The sequence below is a fragment of the Gossypium hirsutum genome, chromosome A11, assembly GCF_007990345.1.
Source record: "Gossypium hirsutum isolate 1008001.06 chromosome A11, Gossypium_hirsutum_v2.1, whole genome shotgun sequence".
NCBI classification, from domain to species: domain Eukaryota; kingdom Viridiplantae; phylum Streptophyta; class Magnoliopsida; order Malvales; family Malvaceae; genus Gossypium; species Gossypium hirsutum.
In genome coordinates this window covers 30,272,938-30,288,630 of record NC_053434.1, presented here as the reverse complement: position 1 = coordinate 30,288,630, position 15,693 = coordinate 30,272,938, and the positions used below count along the sequence as shown (strand labels likewise).

The window sequence follows — 15,693 nt, the reverse complement described above, 5'->3', positions numbered from 1 at the left end:
TGTAAAATATTCCATACGTTTTTGCTATTGGTAGCTTAATGTATGCTCAAGTTTGTCCTAGACTTGACATTGCATTTGCTATTAGAATGTTGAGAAGATAATAGAGTAATATAGGTTTAGACCATTGAAGAGCTATAAAAAAAGTGATGATGTACTTTAAAGGGACGAAGGACAAATACTTGTGTATAAGCAAGTTTACAATATAGAGATAGTTGGTTACTTGACTAATTTTGTTGGGTGTGTTAAGTTGGTTACTTGACTAATTTTGTTGGGTGTGTTAACCCATGAAAATCAACATCTTGATACATTTTTATGTTAATTGGGGAGTTGTATTTTGGGAGAGTGTAAAACAGACCTTGACTGCTACTTCTACCATGAAGGCTAAGTTCATTCCTTGGTTTTGAGATAACCTCAAATGGTGCATGGTTGAGGAGTTTCATATTAGTGTTTAGAATTGTCAATTCTATTTCTAGGCCAATAAAAACGTATGGTGATAATTTAGTTGCAATTTTCTTGGCTAAAAATAATAAAAGTGGTAGTGGAAATAAACATATTGACACTAGAATTTAACCATAAGATAATGTTAAAGAGAATTAAACAGTCTTTGAACACATTAGAACTAAATTAAGGAATTTTAATCCTTTAACAAAAGGCATACCACCAACAAGCTTTAATGATCTTGTAGCACGAATGGAACTTGGTCCCATCCTACGATTTCATCTTATAGAATAATATCATTAGAAATGAAATTTTTATTTATTTGGGCTTTGTTTTCTCATTTTTTTATACACATTTATGCTGAGAATAGCAATCATTATTGGATTCAAAATAAATATATGATTTATTCATAAATATTTATAATGGGCAATTAATGGTTGAAGAGGTAGAATGTATATCGATACATGGAAGATAATATTCATTTTTAGAGTACTTATCCTCATTATTCATGTGCTCTATTTCTTTTCTCCAAAATAAATTTAAAAGGATTTTAAGGATTATTGCAATTATATACTATTTAGTAAGAGAACATAAATTTCGTCCCTTAAAATGATTAGTTTTTTTTTTGTGTGTGTGTAATCTTAAAATTTCCTTATTGATTATGCGTTTAGCCAAGTCTTTAAAGTAAATATATATATTCACTTAATTTATGTCTTTAATTAAGGAATTTTGAGTGCATTAAGAGAGTTTAAGAACAACGGCAAAGTTGTTTTTTGTCTTTAATAAGACATGTTTACATAACTATCAATACCCATTGATGCTACATAAGTTGCTTCAACAAATTATATATTAATATCTCATTTGAATTGAAAGAAGCATCATAAATTGTTTTGTAATTTATGTCTATTTTTAGTGCTTCAATTCAATAGAAAGGAACCGATAAATACATTAATGTGTAAAGTTAATTTTGATGGAAAGTTTTTATCGCTATATATACGAAACTCTGTTAAATGTTTTTATGCTCAGCAACTAGTAAAATATACATTATTTAAAGCATATTTTTTGTAAAAAAATTACTTAGAGATATACAATGCTTAACAATATCAACCTCCATAACCTGGGAAAATTTCCTATGCCTCCTTCAATCAGCTTCCGCCTCATCAGGTGCTAGATTGAAGAATACAACAAATCACTAGCCTATATGTCTTGGTCAATTATTCCATTTACGTTGTTTTCCTTATGTTATTTTTCCCTTGTAAAAGTAGTATCTATCCAAAGGTTGGGACACCCAACTTTTGCACGATGAAGTTCTTTAAATGAATCAAGGATCTCATCTACTTCCAAAGAATGATTGAATGAAAATGAAAGAAAAGGGCCTTTCTTTGAGATATTTTCATGCAAGTTTATTGTACACCTATCATTAGAGGCTTTTCTAAAAAAATAAACTCAACTATGGCTGTGAAAGAGAAAAAAAATACACTAGTTGACGTCGAGGCCAATGATCTCGTTGTATACTGCTAATCATCATAAAACCTTACTAACCATCCCGAGAATGAAGCTTTTTATCCGAAGCCACAAATGTAAGGCTCATTTAGGACTGAAGGGTTGCCTTCTATATACCAAGTTTAGCCACAGATGACTAGTTTCTGATGGTAGGGTGACGGCTGAATACAAATACATTAATAGCATTTGAAAGGTGTATTTAAAGCTGCATTTGTCTTCATTAGAAAGCTCAATCCAAATTCGCTATCACTTTGGATTTGTTGGACAATAATGAGGAATACAACACCTCCAATAAAGCAGAATGTTGGAGGAATGGAATTTTATAAAATTGACCAGATGCTCTATCCCGCATTCTTTTATTATTATTATTGTTTTTCTTCTTTTTCTTTCCTTTTTCTTCTTCAAGGGGGGAAAAAGCATCCAAGTTGGTTATTCGGTCATGAAAATGACCACTTAATTCCCATCTTTCGGTGGATTAATCTTTTCAATCATACGAGTATTCGTAACCTGTCTGATTAAGCATGTCATCAACAATGATAAGCAATCAAACCCTAATGAAAACAAAAGAGAGCTTGGAAACATAACCCGCGTACTTAGACTGCTACCTTATCTGACGGGAAAGGATTGGAAGGTCTTCATTTGAAAGAATATAATACTTTAAATGAGCTTCAGCTAAATGGATAGACTTAAAACTCATGGGCCATTGATGACCAAAGGTCCCTTACAGGACTCAAAAAGTTTGAGATAGGACTTACGTCCACTTGCTTCTGGTCCCATACTTAATGGTTGAATTTGAGTATATATTAGAGGGAGTATAATACATACCTTTCCTTTTCACTTGTGCAACAACCATATATACAGTCTAGCTGGCGTCCTTATCCAAGCATATGATCTACCTCACTACTTCGGGAAAGAAAAATAAAAAGGAGTAGGAAGAAATTTCTTAAGTGTGTACATAAAATATGTTGTAGATTTTACAGGATGAGATTCTTCCATACATTATAGGAATCCTAGTCTCAAAAATGAGTCATATATAAGCGGAAAGTTTCTGGTAGCTTCCTTTATTATTAAGATTTCGTTTAAATAGATTTTTATTATTAAATAATTTAATTTAGTTTTTTTGTTGTTAAAAAAAAATAAATGTCAAATTTTAAGAAAGGTATCGCAATGCTAACACTCCTTCAAAGCTGTAACCTTCAATGACATACGCATTTAGCTTATTATAAATAATTTTTTTTTTATAATTTCATTACACTTAAAACTTAAATTTCTAACTTTAAACTTTAAAATTCAAAATCTTAAACTTGAACTCTTGAACCATGCATTCCTTAAAACCTAATTCCTAAAACTCAAAAACTCTAATAAAAACTCTTATACTCGTACTCTCAATCTAACCATTTAAAATTTAAATCTCACGAATCGAAAACTCAAATCCAAAATTATGAACATAAACTTAAAACCTTAAATATTAAAATCTAAATTTTAATATATTTAACAGTATTAACATTTAGTATTTAACCAAATTAATACTTTTAAGACTTTTATGTTCTACAAATAAAATCCTTTAATTGAAATTGAACTATTACTTAAAGAAATCATATCATTTCTTTAATAGTAAATATATTAACTTTGTTATATTCTTTTTACTATTATATATATAGTTAAATTAATTAATTTAATATTAAAAAGTTAATTTAAACCTGACGTACCAGATATTTTGTTTATATATACTTATCGATGGTCCATAAAAAGAAGTGATCGGTGGGGTTGTTGGCAGAAGCAAGATGATCAAAGGCTAAAAGTTCACTCTTAGATCACTTTTCAGCTTTCAACCTTTGCCTGCAATCGTCAACATTCAAGAAATGTATACAGCAATTTTATTCGTTTATGATATTCAGTTCTCATCGCTTCCCAGTTATAATATTGACATTGCTAAAGCTACACTTAAAAAATAAAAAATAAAAACCAACAAATAAAGTGCCTTTCAAATTATAAAAAAAAAATTAATACGAATATATGAATATTTAAAGTTAATAGAAAATGTTATAGAAAAATTAATAAAATAATAATAATAAGTAAAATGTGGATGAAAAATAAGAGAGAATTTTTATTATTTAATTTTCACTTACAAGGTGCTATTTATAAACTCTTTTATATTCAATTAATAAAAGTATTAGATTCAATCAATAAATGTGAATTAAGTTTTCTTAATTACTCCATTTAATCATCTCATGGTTATAAATGAAATGAAGAGTTTTACCTCATTACTTTACTAAACGTTTAAAGGGGTTATAGACATCCATTTAATATATTTACAATATTCCTCCTTGGATGTCTTTTAAAAAAAAATGTGTCTTTTAAAGAGTACAAAATCTCCTATTACAAGTTGTCTCATTAAAACTTTTACCAAAAAAATCTAGTGGGACAAAACCTTGGTTAAAGGAAAAGAGTATGTGTTTTAGACTCCCCCAAATGGCAACATCACATTATACCTTTGAGTCGACGCATTCGAATCTTGTCCTGTAGTCTTTCAAATGTTGAAGTTGGCAATGCCTTGGTAAAGAGGTCTGCTAAATTATCACTGGAATGAATTTTTTGAACTTCTATGTCACATTTATTCTCAAGATCATGAGTGAAGAATAATTTTGGTGAAATATGTTTCGCTTTGTTACCTTTGATGTAACCACCCTTGAATTGAGCTATACAAGATGCATTATCTTTGTATAAGATAGTCGCCATCTTTTCCTGTAAAGGCAAATTACATATCTTCTAGATATGTTGGGTTAATAACCTTAGCCAAACACACTATCGGTTTGCCTTATGCATTGCAATTATTTCAGCTTGACTTGAAGAGTTAGCAGCTAATGTCTACTTTGTTGAACGCCATGATATGGCAGTACCTCCACATGTAAATAAATATCTCATTTGAGATTGTAACAACCCAATTTTAGGCCTAGTCAGAACAGTGGTTTTGGAACCACTAACCCGAGGTCGGAGAAATTATTTTCAATATTATTTTATGTGTTATAGCATGTTTATATAAGTGCATGAAAAGTTTGGTGAAATAATTTTAGCGATTGCATGCTCAATTGCTAAAAAGGACTAAATGGCATAAGGGACAAAAGTTTTATGTCATTAACTAAAGGTGTCAAATAGCTAGAGAACCAAAATTAAGGGTCTTTAAAGAGCAAATAGGCATTTGTTAATGGCATGGCCGGCCATAGGGACAAGGAAATCAAAAAAGTCAAGCAAGTGACTAAATCCAAATAGTCGTCCACTTTTTGCATACCGAGGTAAGTTGTACGTAAGTAAGGTAAGTTTATCGTTATTATGAGTTGAATGATTTATTTAGCATAATATGGTTGAATATGACTACGAATAAGGCATGATGAAATTAATGCGGAAAATTCCCAGTTGAACGTAGGAATAGATTGGATATCCATGCCATGACATTTGGGTGATATGTGTGCCAGTATAAGACCATGTCTGGGACATGGCATTGGCCACATCATAAGAGCTAGTATAAGACCATGTTTGGAACATGGCATCGGCAATGAGACAAGAGCTAGTATAAGACCATGTCTGGGACATGGCATCGGCCTCGACATGCGAGCCAGTGTAAGACCATGTTTGGAACATGGCATCTGAAATTCACCCTCTTGTGTAAGCTTGTCAGATATCCTTTTGTATTCCAAATGGTTTCATTGGTTATTTTAAAAGCTTATGACAATTATATGGAATGATATAATCATGTTGTGAGTAGTACAGGTTCTTATTCAAAACTCGTGAGATATGAGTCTAGTTATGTAGCCTTGATGGTAAGAATGACATGAGTAAGTTCTAGTTATGAAAGTGATTTTAGGACGATATTTAAATCTTTAGTTTATACTTGTGATATATATAAGCATGTAGCGATATTTACCCATGTTCACTCAAGAATGCTGTGTGGATTTATAATATGCATGGTTGATGTAGTTACTTATTTGTATGCAACTTAATAAGCTTTATGCTTACTCCTTGTCCTTTCTATTTTCTTATAGTGCCACCAAACTAGTATTAGAGATCAAGGGACGTCGGAGGCATCGATCACACTATCACCTGAAGCTTTGGTATAGCTAGTTTAACATTTGATTTTGGCATGTATAGGGACTTGAATCTTTTATTTAGTGTCTTGTTAGTTTAGCCACAAGGGTTGGCTCATATGATGGATGTGATATTCATTTTGCATAAGCCATAAATGTTGGCTAATATTGATTATTATTTAATGCATTTGATGCAAATTTCTCATGGTTGTGGTTGATTTGGTTATATATGTTATGCTTGGATTGATTTTGGTTGATATTGTGTAGGTTGGTGTAAGTAAGGGGTGGCAAAAAAGCTTGGTAAATAGCCTTATTTTTTCCCCACGGGTGTGTAGTCCGGCCGTGTGTCCCCTGCACCTAAATTTTACAAGTCAGTATGCATGGTAGTAAACACACGAGCAGAGACAAGGTCGTGTGTCTCAGCCATGTGGAGGGCACAGCCTAACACACGGGCGTGTGCCTTGGCTCTGTGCCCTTAATTGGTTGATGACGTCAGAAACAGTTTGTCAAGATTTTTGTGCATGGGCTAAGACATGAGCGTGTCATGGTCGTGTGAAGGATACGGGCCATAGACACGGGCGTGTGTCAGGCCATGTGAAAACCCTGTAGGTTCGAATAGAAAAATAAATTCACATAGGCTAGGGACACGGGCATGTCCTGATATGTTCAAGCCGTGTGAGTCACGCGGACCTTCAACATGGCCATGTTAAGAAGACACACGGGCGTGTCGCCCTTCCACACGGGCATGTGCCCCTGTCAGCTTGAAATTTTACAAAGTTTTCTTGAGTGCACAGATTAGTCTCGAACCAATTCCAAAGTGTGTTTGGGGCCTCGTAAGCCTATAGTAGGGACATTAAGGTATTATGAAAAGTTTTAATTTGGAGTGAAATTTCATATCTAGGATATGTATGTTTGCATGTGTTTAAGCCCGATAACACCTCGTCTCCTGTTCCGGCGTCGAACTCGGGTAAGGGGTGTTATACTTAGTGGTATCAGAGCTATGCTTTAGTCAATTCTCGAACTAACCTAGCATGAGTACGAGTCTAGCTATACATGCCATAAATATATTATGATAATGTGACGACTCTTGACAAATTTAAATTGTGTTTTCATATAGTAAATGGATCCTGACGGAGCTATGGTGGATGATGTGAAAAGTAATGCGTCGGTTCCCGCTAAAGGGACCGTGTTAGTCAAAAGTGGGCCCGTGACTTTGAGTCAGGGCAGAGGGGCTAGAGAAGCCTACCTATATTGATGGATGCTTGGTACTTGGAGTTCGTTCATACAAATCCGAACACTCTACCTCCCCCACCTCTTCCTATTCCTCAGCCTACTCATATAGCTCCCTAAGGAGTAGAAGTGGTTAGGAGAGAAAAACCCCCAGTAGATAGAATTCCTGAGTATAGGGCCGAGGAATTTCAGGTTAAAATTGATGATGACCCAGGGAGAGCAGAGTTCTGGTTGGAAAATACCATTAGGGTATTCGATGAATTGTCTTGCAACCTTGAAGAGTGCATGAAGTGTGTTGTGTCACTCTTGCGAGACTCGGCCTACCAATGGTGGAACACCCTTGTGTCGATTGTACCAAGGGAAAGGATTACATGAGAGTTTTTTCAGGAGGAATTCCGAAAGAAGTATATGAGTCAGAGGTTTCTAGACCAGAAGAGGAAAGATTTTCTAGAATTGAAGCAAGGCCAAATAACAGTAATAGAGTATGAGCGTAAGTTCGTGGAACTCAGCAAAACGTTAGGGAGTTAAAAGAACTTATAGTACTTGTTGAGAGAGCGTGCAAGGCCGTAGAATTAACAAAAAAGAAGAGGAGAGATGATATTAAGTCATGTGACTCCAAGAAAAGACAAATACGAAGATCATTTCAAACCTCATCTAAGAAATAGAGGGAGTTTCCTACTCGAACAAGTGCGTCGATAGGATTCTTGAGCAGAAACAAGAATAAGCAGTATGCGGTATCCACAGCTCAGACCACTTCTATTGCGAGCATTGGTAGTGCTCGACCGAATAGACCGGAGTGTTCGCAGTGTGGTAGACAACACTTCGGTGAGTGTCGAAGTAATGATAGAGGCTGCTTCAAGTGTGGTTCACTAGATTATTTTATTCGAAACTGCCCTAAGATGGAAGAGAATGACAAAAAGGAATATGTGAGAGTGAGTAATGCTCTCTCGAGGGGTAGACCACAGAAGAACCCTGAGAGTGGGGCTGGCAGCGGAGGTACGTGTAGAGATTCTACTATGAGGTTCGATGGAAGAGCACCCGCAAGGACATACGCCATTTGCGCCTGTAAAGATGCTGCGTCTCCCGATGTGATTACGAGTACCTTTTCCATCTATGATATATCTGTAGTTGCTTTGATCGACCCGGGGTCTACCCACTCTTACATTTGTATGAAATTGGTACCTAGTACGAATATGCTAGTGGAGTCTACTGAATTTTTGGTAAAAGTGTCCAACCCGTTAGGCAAACATGTAATAGTTGACAAAGTGTGTAGAAACTGTCCTTTAATGATTAGAAGCCACAGTTTTCTGACTAACCTCATGCTACTACCATTTGATGAATTTGACCTAATTCTTGGCATAGATTGGCTGACTATTCATAATGTGTTAGTAAACTGTGGTAGTAAATTTATTGAATTGAGATGTGAAAATGAAGATATTATTCAGGTTGAATCAGGTGAATCGAACAGTTTATCAGTACTGATTTCTTCTATGACTGCTAAGAAATACATGAGAAAAGGGTATGAGTCCTATATTGCATTTGTGTTGAATACCCAAGAGTCGAGAGTAAAAATTCGGTCAGTGCCAGTAGTATGTGAGTACCCGGATGTGTTTCCGGAAGAATTGCCTGAATTACCTCCAACTAAGGAAGTTGAGTTTGGTATCGAGTTAGCCCCTGGTATAGCACCTATCTCGATTACTCCATATAGGATGGTTCCGATGGAGTTAAAGGAGTTAAAAGTATAGTTACAAGAATTAATGGACAAGGATTTTGCGAGATCGAGCTATTCCTTGTAGGGTGCTCTGGTACTTTTTGTGAAAAAGAAAGATGGGTCGATAAGATTATGTATAGACTACAGACAGCTCAACAAGGTGACGGTGAAGAACAAGTATCCCTTGTCGAGGATCGACGATTTGTTTGATCAATTAAAGGGAGTCATGGTGTTTTCTAAGATAGACTTGAGATCCGACTATTACTGGCTAAGAGTTAAGGAGCAAGATAGGCCGAAAATCAAGTTTTATACGAGATACGGGCACTGTGAGTTCCTTGTCATGCCCTTTGGCTTAACAAATGCTCTTGTCGTGTTTATGGACTTGATAAATCGTATTTTTCGGCCGTACTTGGATAAGTTCATGGTTGTTTTTATTGACGATATATTAATTTATTCTCGTGATGAGAGTGAGCACAAAGAGCATTTAAGAACCATTTTGAAGACATTACGAGATAAGCAGCTATATGCCAAGTTTAGTAAAAGTTAGTTTTGGCTCCGAGAGGTTGGATTCTTGAGACACATCATGTCGGGTGATGGGATTAGAGTTGACTCGAGTAAGATCTCGGCTATTGTTGAGTGGAAACTACCAAGGAATGTATCGAAGATTAGAAGCTTTCTAGGCTTAGTGGGTTACTATAGAAGATTCGTTAAAAGATTCTCCATGATTGCTACTCCGATGATGGGTTGCTACAGAAGGATGTCAAGTTCGAGTGGACGGAAAAATGCCAACAGAGTTTTGAGAAACTTAAGGCGTTATTGACTAAAGCCCCAATTTTAGTGCAACCAGAACCGGGAAAAGAATCCATAGTGTATAGCAATGCATCCTTAAATAGATTAGGATGCGTGCTCATGCACGAAGGCAAAGTGATAGCATATGCCTTAAGACAACTGAAGCCGCATGAGAAAAATTATCTAACTCACGACTTAGAGTTAGTAGTAATAGTGTTCGCATTGAAGATTTGGAAACACTACTTGTATGGTGAGAAATACTGGGTATTCACTGACCATAAAAGCTTAAAATATTTGATGACTCAAATGGACTTAAATCTACAGCAACGAAGTGGCTAGATTTGATTAAAGATTACGAGTTAGTAATTGACTATCACCCAGGAAAGGCAAACCTGGTCACTGATGCATTATAGAAGGAGATTCATAACCAACATATATTCCCAACCTCCTTTGAGGACCCATCTTTGTGCATTGTGGTGGAGAAATTAGAACATATACTGCACATCCAAAAATTCTAAGATGAGAAATGTTTGGCTCCTGACCAAAAGCCAATTGTAATTAGGAGTATTCATTATAACTTGTTGGCCTAAAACTCACAAGTGCTAATGCATGCAAAATAGCATATCCCCAAGCTATAACAGGGAGTTTTGTTTTCATAAAAAATGGCCTAGCTATTAGTTGAAGGCATTTGATAAATGATTCAGCTAAACCGTTTTTGTGTGTGAACATGAGCTACAAGATGTTCAAATTTTATCCCAATTGACATACAATAATCATTAAAACCTTAGGAAGTAAACTCACTAGCATTATCAACATGAATAGTTTTGATTGCATAATCTGGAAATTTTGTTTTTAACCAAATTATTTAGGCAAGTAGTCTCGCAAATGCCAGGTTGTGAGTCAATAATAAACACACATGTGACCACCTACTAGATGTATCTATCAATACCATAAAATATTTGAATGGTCCACATGGTGGATGAATGGGCCCACATATATCACCCTGAAGACGTTCTAGAAATACGAGAGATTCAATCCCAACTTTAGCTAGTGATGGTCTAATAATCAATTTTTCTTGAGAACAAGCTACACAAGATAAATCCTTGAATTCAAGAATTTTTTGGTTCTTTAATGGGTGTCCAATTGAATTTTCGATTATTCTTCGTATCATAATAGATCTGGTATGGCCTAATTGGTCATGTCAAATAGTAAAAGTATGTGTATAATATAAACCTGATGAAAAAGCAAGTAGTCTTTCCAAAACATATTTCTATCCACATTCAACATTTGTAATATATAGATGTATAGGCCCAAATTTGCCCGGGCTTACACCAAAACCAAAACCAAAAAATAAAACAAAAAAACTAAAAAAAAATATAACCAAAATAATTTAAAAGTCCAGTCCATTTACATTTATTAACCCAACAATAAACCCAACCTAATAAACCTAAACCCAAAAGACTTCAGGCCCAAAACACCAACCAAACTTTCGGCCAACCCTAGCCAACAGCCAGCGCCGCAAACGCCATAAGCAGCCCTAACGCTTCACGCCCCACGTCGACAAGCTCACGAGCGGCTTCGCCATGCCATGCCTACCTGCAACAAAATAACAAAATAAAAACCATAACAGTGCAGCAATAGACAGAAATAAGCCAGCAAATGACAGCGAAAATTAGAGTTTTTTTACAAAATTTTTTATTTATTTTGTAAATCGGTTATAAAAAGCCGAGAAAAATCAGTGTAAAGGGGGAATACACGCATATTGTAAAAAATACAGAGCAATCCAAAGTCAGTTCTTAAAAGGTGATTTTAGATTCATCTTTTCTGGGTTCTATGCTTTTCTTTCGATTCTATTTCCCTTTATTCTTTTTCATTATAATTTTAAAGCATTTGGAAATAAAAGAAAGACCTTACAAAATGCCGTGGATTCCTTTTGCTTGGTCGAAATCAAAGCTTAGAGGGAATCTAAGGCTGGAAAGCAGTCGAATTGCGGGCATGTGGGTCACTGTTATGGTGGCGCAGCATTGGTCGGCCGAGAGGGAAATTAGGAGAGAAATAAAAGGGGTTAGGGATTGATTTCAGCAAAAATGGCAGACTGACGTTCATTTTTTCTTTGATTTTGACAACAAAACGAAACGATGCCGTTTAGGGAAGGGGATCCGCGCATCAACCAGCTCCCCAACCCGGATCTGCGTTTTTGTGCATCAAATGGGAGATTTTCGCGTATAGTCCTCCTCGTTTGCGCATTCTTTTTAATTAATCCTTATTTGCATTTTACTTGTTTTAAATTTGTCCTAGAATATGCGTGACACTTCAATTTGGCCCGCACCTAAATGCTGTGCTATGAGATCTGGAATATTTTCAGTTCTAATCCCTGCACATCCAAGCGCATCGCGCTTTAGTCTTTTACGATTTCAATGGTTTAATTTATTAATTATCCCTTTTAATTTAATTTTATTTTAACTGAGTTTTTTCTATTTTGTATAATTCATAATTATTTTTTATAAAAGATCCACTTAACCTTCATTTTTAATTCTTTTTTATTTATTTTTATAATTTGAGCTACTTCGATAAATTTATTTTGTTTTTTTAAATCATTATTGTAAAGTTTGTATATCATGTTCTTTTAATATTTTGTATAATATTTCATATAAATTTTCTTATGTATTGTTGTATATAAGTAGTTCATGGTAAAATTAATTTTATTCTATATACATTATTAATTTTATGATATTTTATACATATAATTTCATTTAAATCTATTCACCAAAATCCTACATGTTTTATTTCTTATGTAAATTATTATTGTATATATACATATATATGGGAGCTATGTTTGATCTATATACACCATTAATTTTATACATATACTTTCTTTTAAATTTATTTACATAATTTTTTTTTCTAAAAAAATCTATTACATATACAATTTTTGATAAAATTAATTTAATCTTATTATTAATTCCATGTTATTTTCACAAACAATTGCTTCCAAATCTATTTATATATATACGTTTTTGTAAATCTGTTTTGTGTATAATTTATTTCCTAAGATTATATCTTATTATGCATTTTTACTATCCATGCATATTTTATATATTTTTTAAATTTCCTTTATTGTGTAGATTGTCATTTTAAACAAATGTTTTTTTTTACATTTTTTCATGTCATTTAATTCAGATGTTTTCATTCTACAATATTCATTTTAATGATTGTAAATATCTCTAGTTTTTATACAAATTATTTCAAATTCATCAACTCATCAATTCATCTATTATATATTATGCATTCACTAATTTATTATTATTTTGAAATTGTCTTATACCATATTGACTTCTAATTTCCATCTTATTTTGTACATGTTTTGGGGATTGTTTTATATTGAGCCATATTTATTGTTGATGTATATCATTTAGTCATTGTTTTATTCATTATATTAATTGTTCTCTATTCATGATTAAGGATTTGGCTACATTTTACTTAGAATAATTGTACGTGATTGTTGGATTTATTAATTGTTGTTATTTGTACTATATGTGTGCATATTATTTTATGTTCATTAATCATTTTCTATACAAATGTTTCGCTACAATGCATTAAGTATTTCATCTATTTTAAAACAAGCAAATGTGTTTTGAGCTAATTTCCAATTTTTCCTTATTATTCAAAAATTCTGAAATACGGCAATATCCAATATTTGGGAATTCGAGAAATCGTGCCCTACCGTGCTGGGTATGATTCTTCTCTATGAACCAAATATTTAGATATCCTTTTATAAATTTAGTGTACGAGTTTCTGAAAGTCAAAAGTCAATCATATTTTTGAAGGTATAAATTGGATCGTATCCAATAGTGCTGGGTATGATACTGCATATCTTTGAAACGAGAGAATTTTGACAATTAACTTGAGCTATTCACACATTTTAAAGAATCATGCTTTGAAAGTTTTTTTAAAAAATCACTGATATAAGGATAGCATCGAATCAATTTGGTACCAATTTTTTGGCGTAATGAGGGTGTTCACCCTTCCTCATGCGTAACCGACTCCCGAACCCATTTGTTTTTTATTTTACGTGAATAAAAATTGTCTTTAATAGGTGGCCCAATCACACCTAAACCGAGAGATTGGTGGCGACTCCACATGTTGTTTAAAAGTTTATCCCCATTTTTTCTAACTCTAAAAAATGGTTTCGACAGCTTGGCGACTCTATTGGGGATTGAACAAAGAGAGTCAGGCCATAAAATTGATTATTTGCTGTCCTTTTGTCAAAGAATTGAAAATTTGCTTTGAAAATCATGATTCTTTTAATTGCATTTGTTTGCATGATTGTTGTGGTTCGAGTCTTGTAGAATAATATGGCATTGCATTGCATGACTGTTGTGGTTGTACCTGTTAAGTAGGAGTAAGAAACTATGCTTTCGTGAGGTTTTCACCTCCGTATAGGCTAGTGGATTGCTTCCGGGATACATCCGTACCTATGATTTCGTGAGATTTTCATCTCCGCATGGTCATAGGGAAATGTATTCCCCTGAACCGAACTCGGTTCATATGAGCCTATAATGGGTGAGAATTGAGGAATTTGCTGGTTCTGGTACCCTGTCTCTAGAACCGAGCTATATATAGTGAACCTTGAGAATCCACCTTAAGTAGAACCTTGCCCAAATTTAGTGGTCACCTGAATAGGTACTTTATTTGATATTTATTTCACTTGTACTAACATGTTTTGTTTTTCTTTTGTTTATAATTGCATTGCATTATATCATTGTAGAAAGGAGGTGTTGATTCATATTTGATTGCTAAATAGAACAGTTTGTCATAAGAAAACGAATTTCCTGATAAAATGGATTATAATACGGTTGTCTGAATTGACGGAAGAAGGTTGACAGTTCGTGAATAAAAATAAGTCTTTACCTGAAGATTCAAGCTTATAAAGATTGTTCGAGAGCCGTCGCATCTCAATTTTCTTAACGGAGCTAATCAACGTCGTGAGGATAATGAGTCGTGGCCTGGATCAAGCAAAGAAGAGGTAGTGGAGGCATTCATTAGAGGCTTGCGAGATTTGGATTTCACGAAGAAAAGGGATCGGTGTCTTCGCCTGGAATATGAAAGCAAGGCCAAATATGTAATCCGTTTTATGTAAAGGAATTTGTTTTTTAGAAAAGTTGTTCTAAAAGAATTAAATTCAAAATCAACACCTCTCTTTCTTTTGCATTCATCTCATACATTTGCATTGCATTGCATCATTGCATCATTTGCATTAGATTTTCATAAAAGGGCCCCTAATTAGTTGGAATTGTTTCAGTTAATCTGGGAACCAATAAAAACTTAACAACCAAGCGTCATTACGGTACCCGTGCTAAGAAAGATTGGAAAAACTTGAACAATTACAAAGAGAGATGCAAGACCAGTTACAAATACAGATGCAAGAGCAACTAGCGAAGGTTAGGCAGGATATGAGAGACCAGGTGCTAGAGTCTCAAAGGAATATGTTGAACCAGTTGTCTCAATTGCTGACAAAAGAGCTTGGAGAAAGGAAAAGTTTCATGATCAATACTGGGAAGGACAATGAGGAGCCTCTCTACCCTCCAAGTTTCACCTCGACAAATGCTCAGACATGTCCGCAAGGTGTACCTATTATCAAAACTCAACAATATCATGCCGGTACCTCTGCACTAGTGGATTACCCGATAGGCTCAGGCTCCAATCTGGGGGGCAACCTAACCAATCTTGAAGTTCTTGATCTAGATGAAATAGAAAAAGCAGGGAGGGAATTGCCAAGATAACTTGAGGATCGGTATAGGTGGTTAGAGGAAAAATTGAAAGTAATAGAGAATGTTGACTTCTACTGTGGGATTGACGCCAAGGATTTGAGTTTGGTTCCTGATCTAGTACTCCCGCCAAAATTTTAGATTCTAGAGTTTGAAAAGTACAATGGGACTA

General features: G+C 34.4%; 1 long non-coding RNA gene across 1 annotated transcript; it reads right to left on the bottom strand.

Moving 5' to 3' along the window:
- Positions 1-11,007: 11,007 nt before the first annotated feature.
- On the bottom strand, positions 11,008-11,862 carry LOC107897774 (uncharacterized). Its single transcript, XR_001684276.2, has 2 exons — positions 11,663-11,862; positions 11,008-11,349 (listed from the first exon to the last, which is right to left on the bottom strand). It is a non-coding gene; the product is annotated as an uncharacterized lncRNA (long non-coding RNA).
- Positions 11,863-15,693: the final 3,831 nt, after the last annotated feature.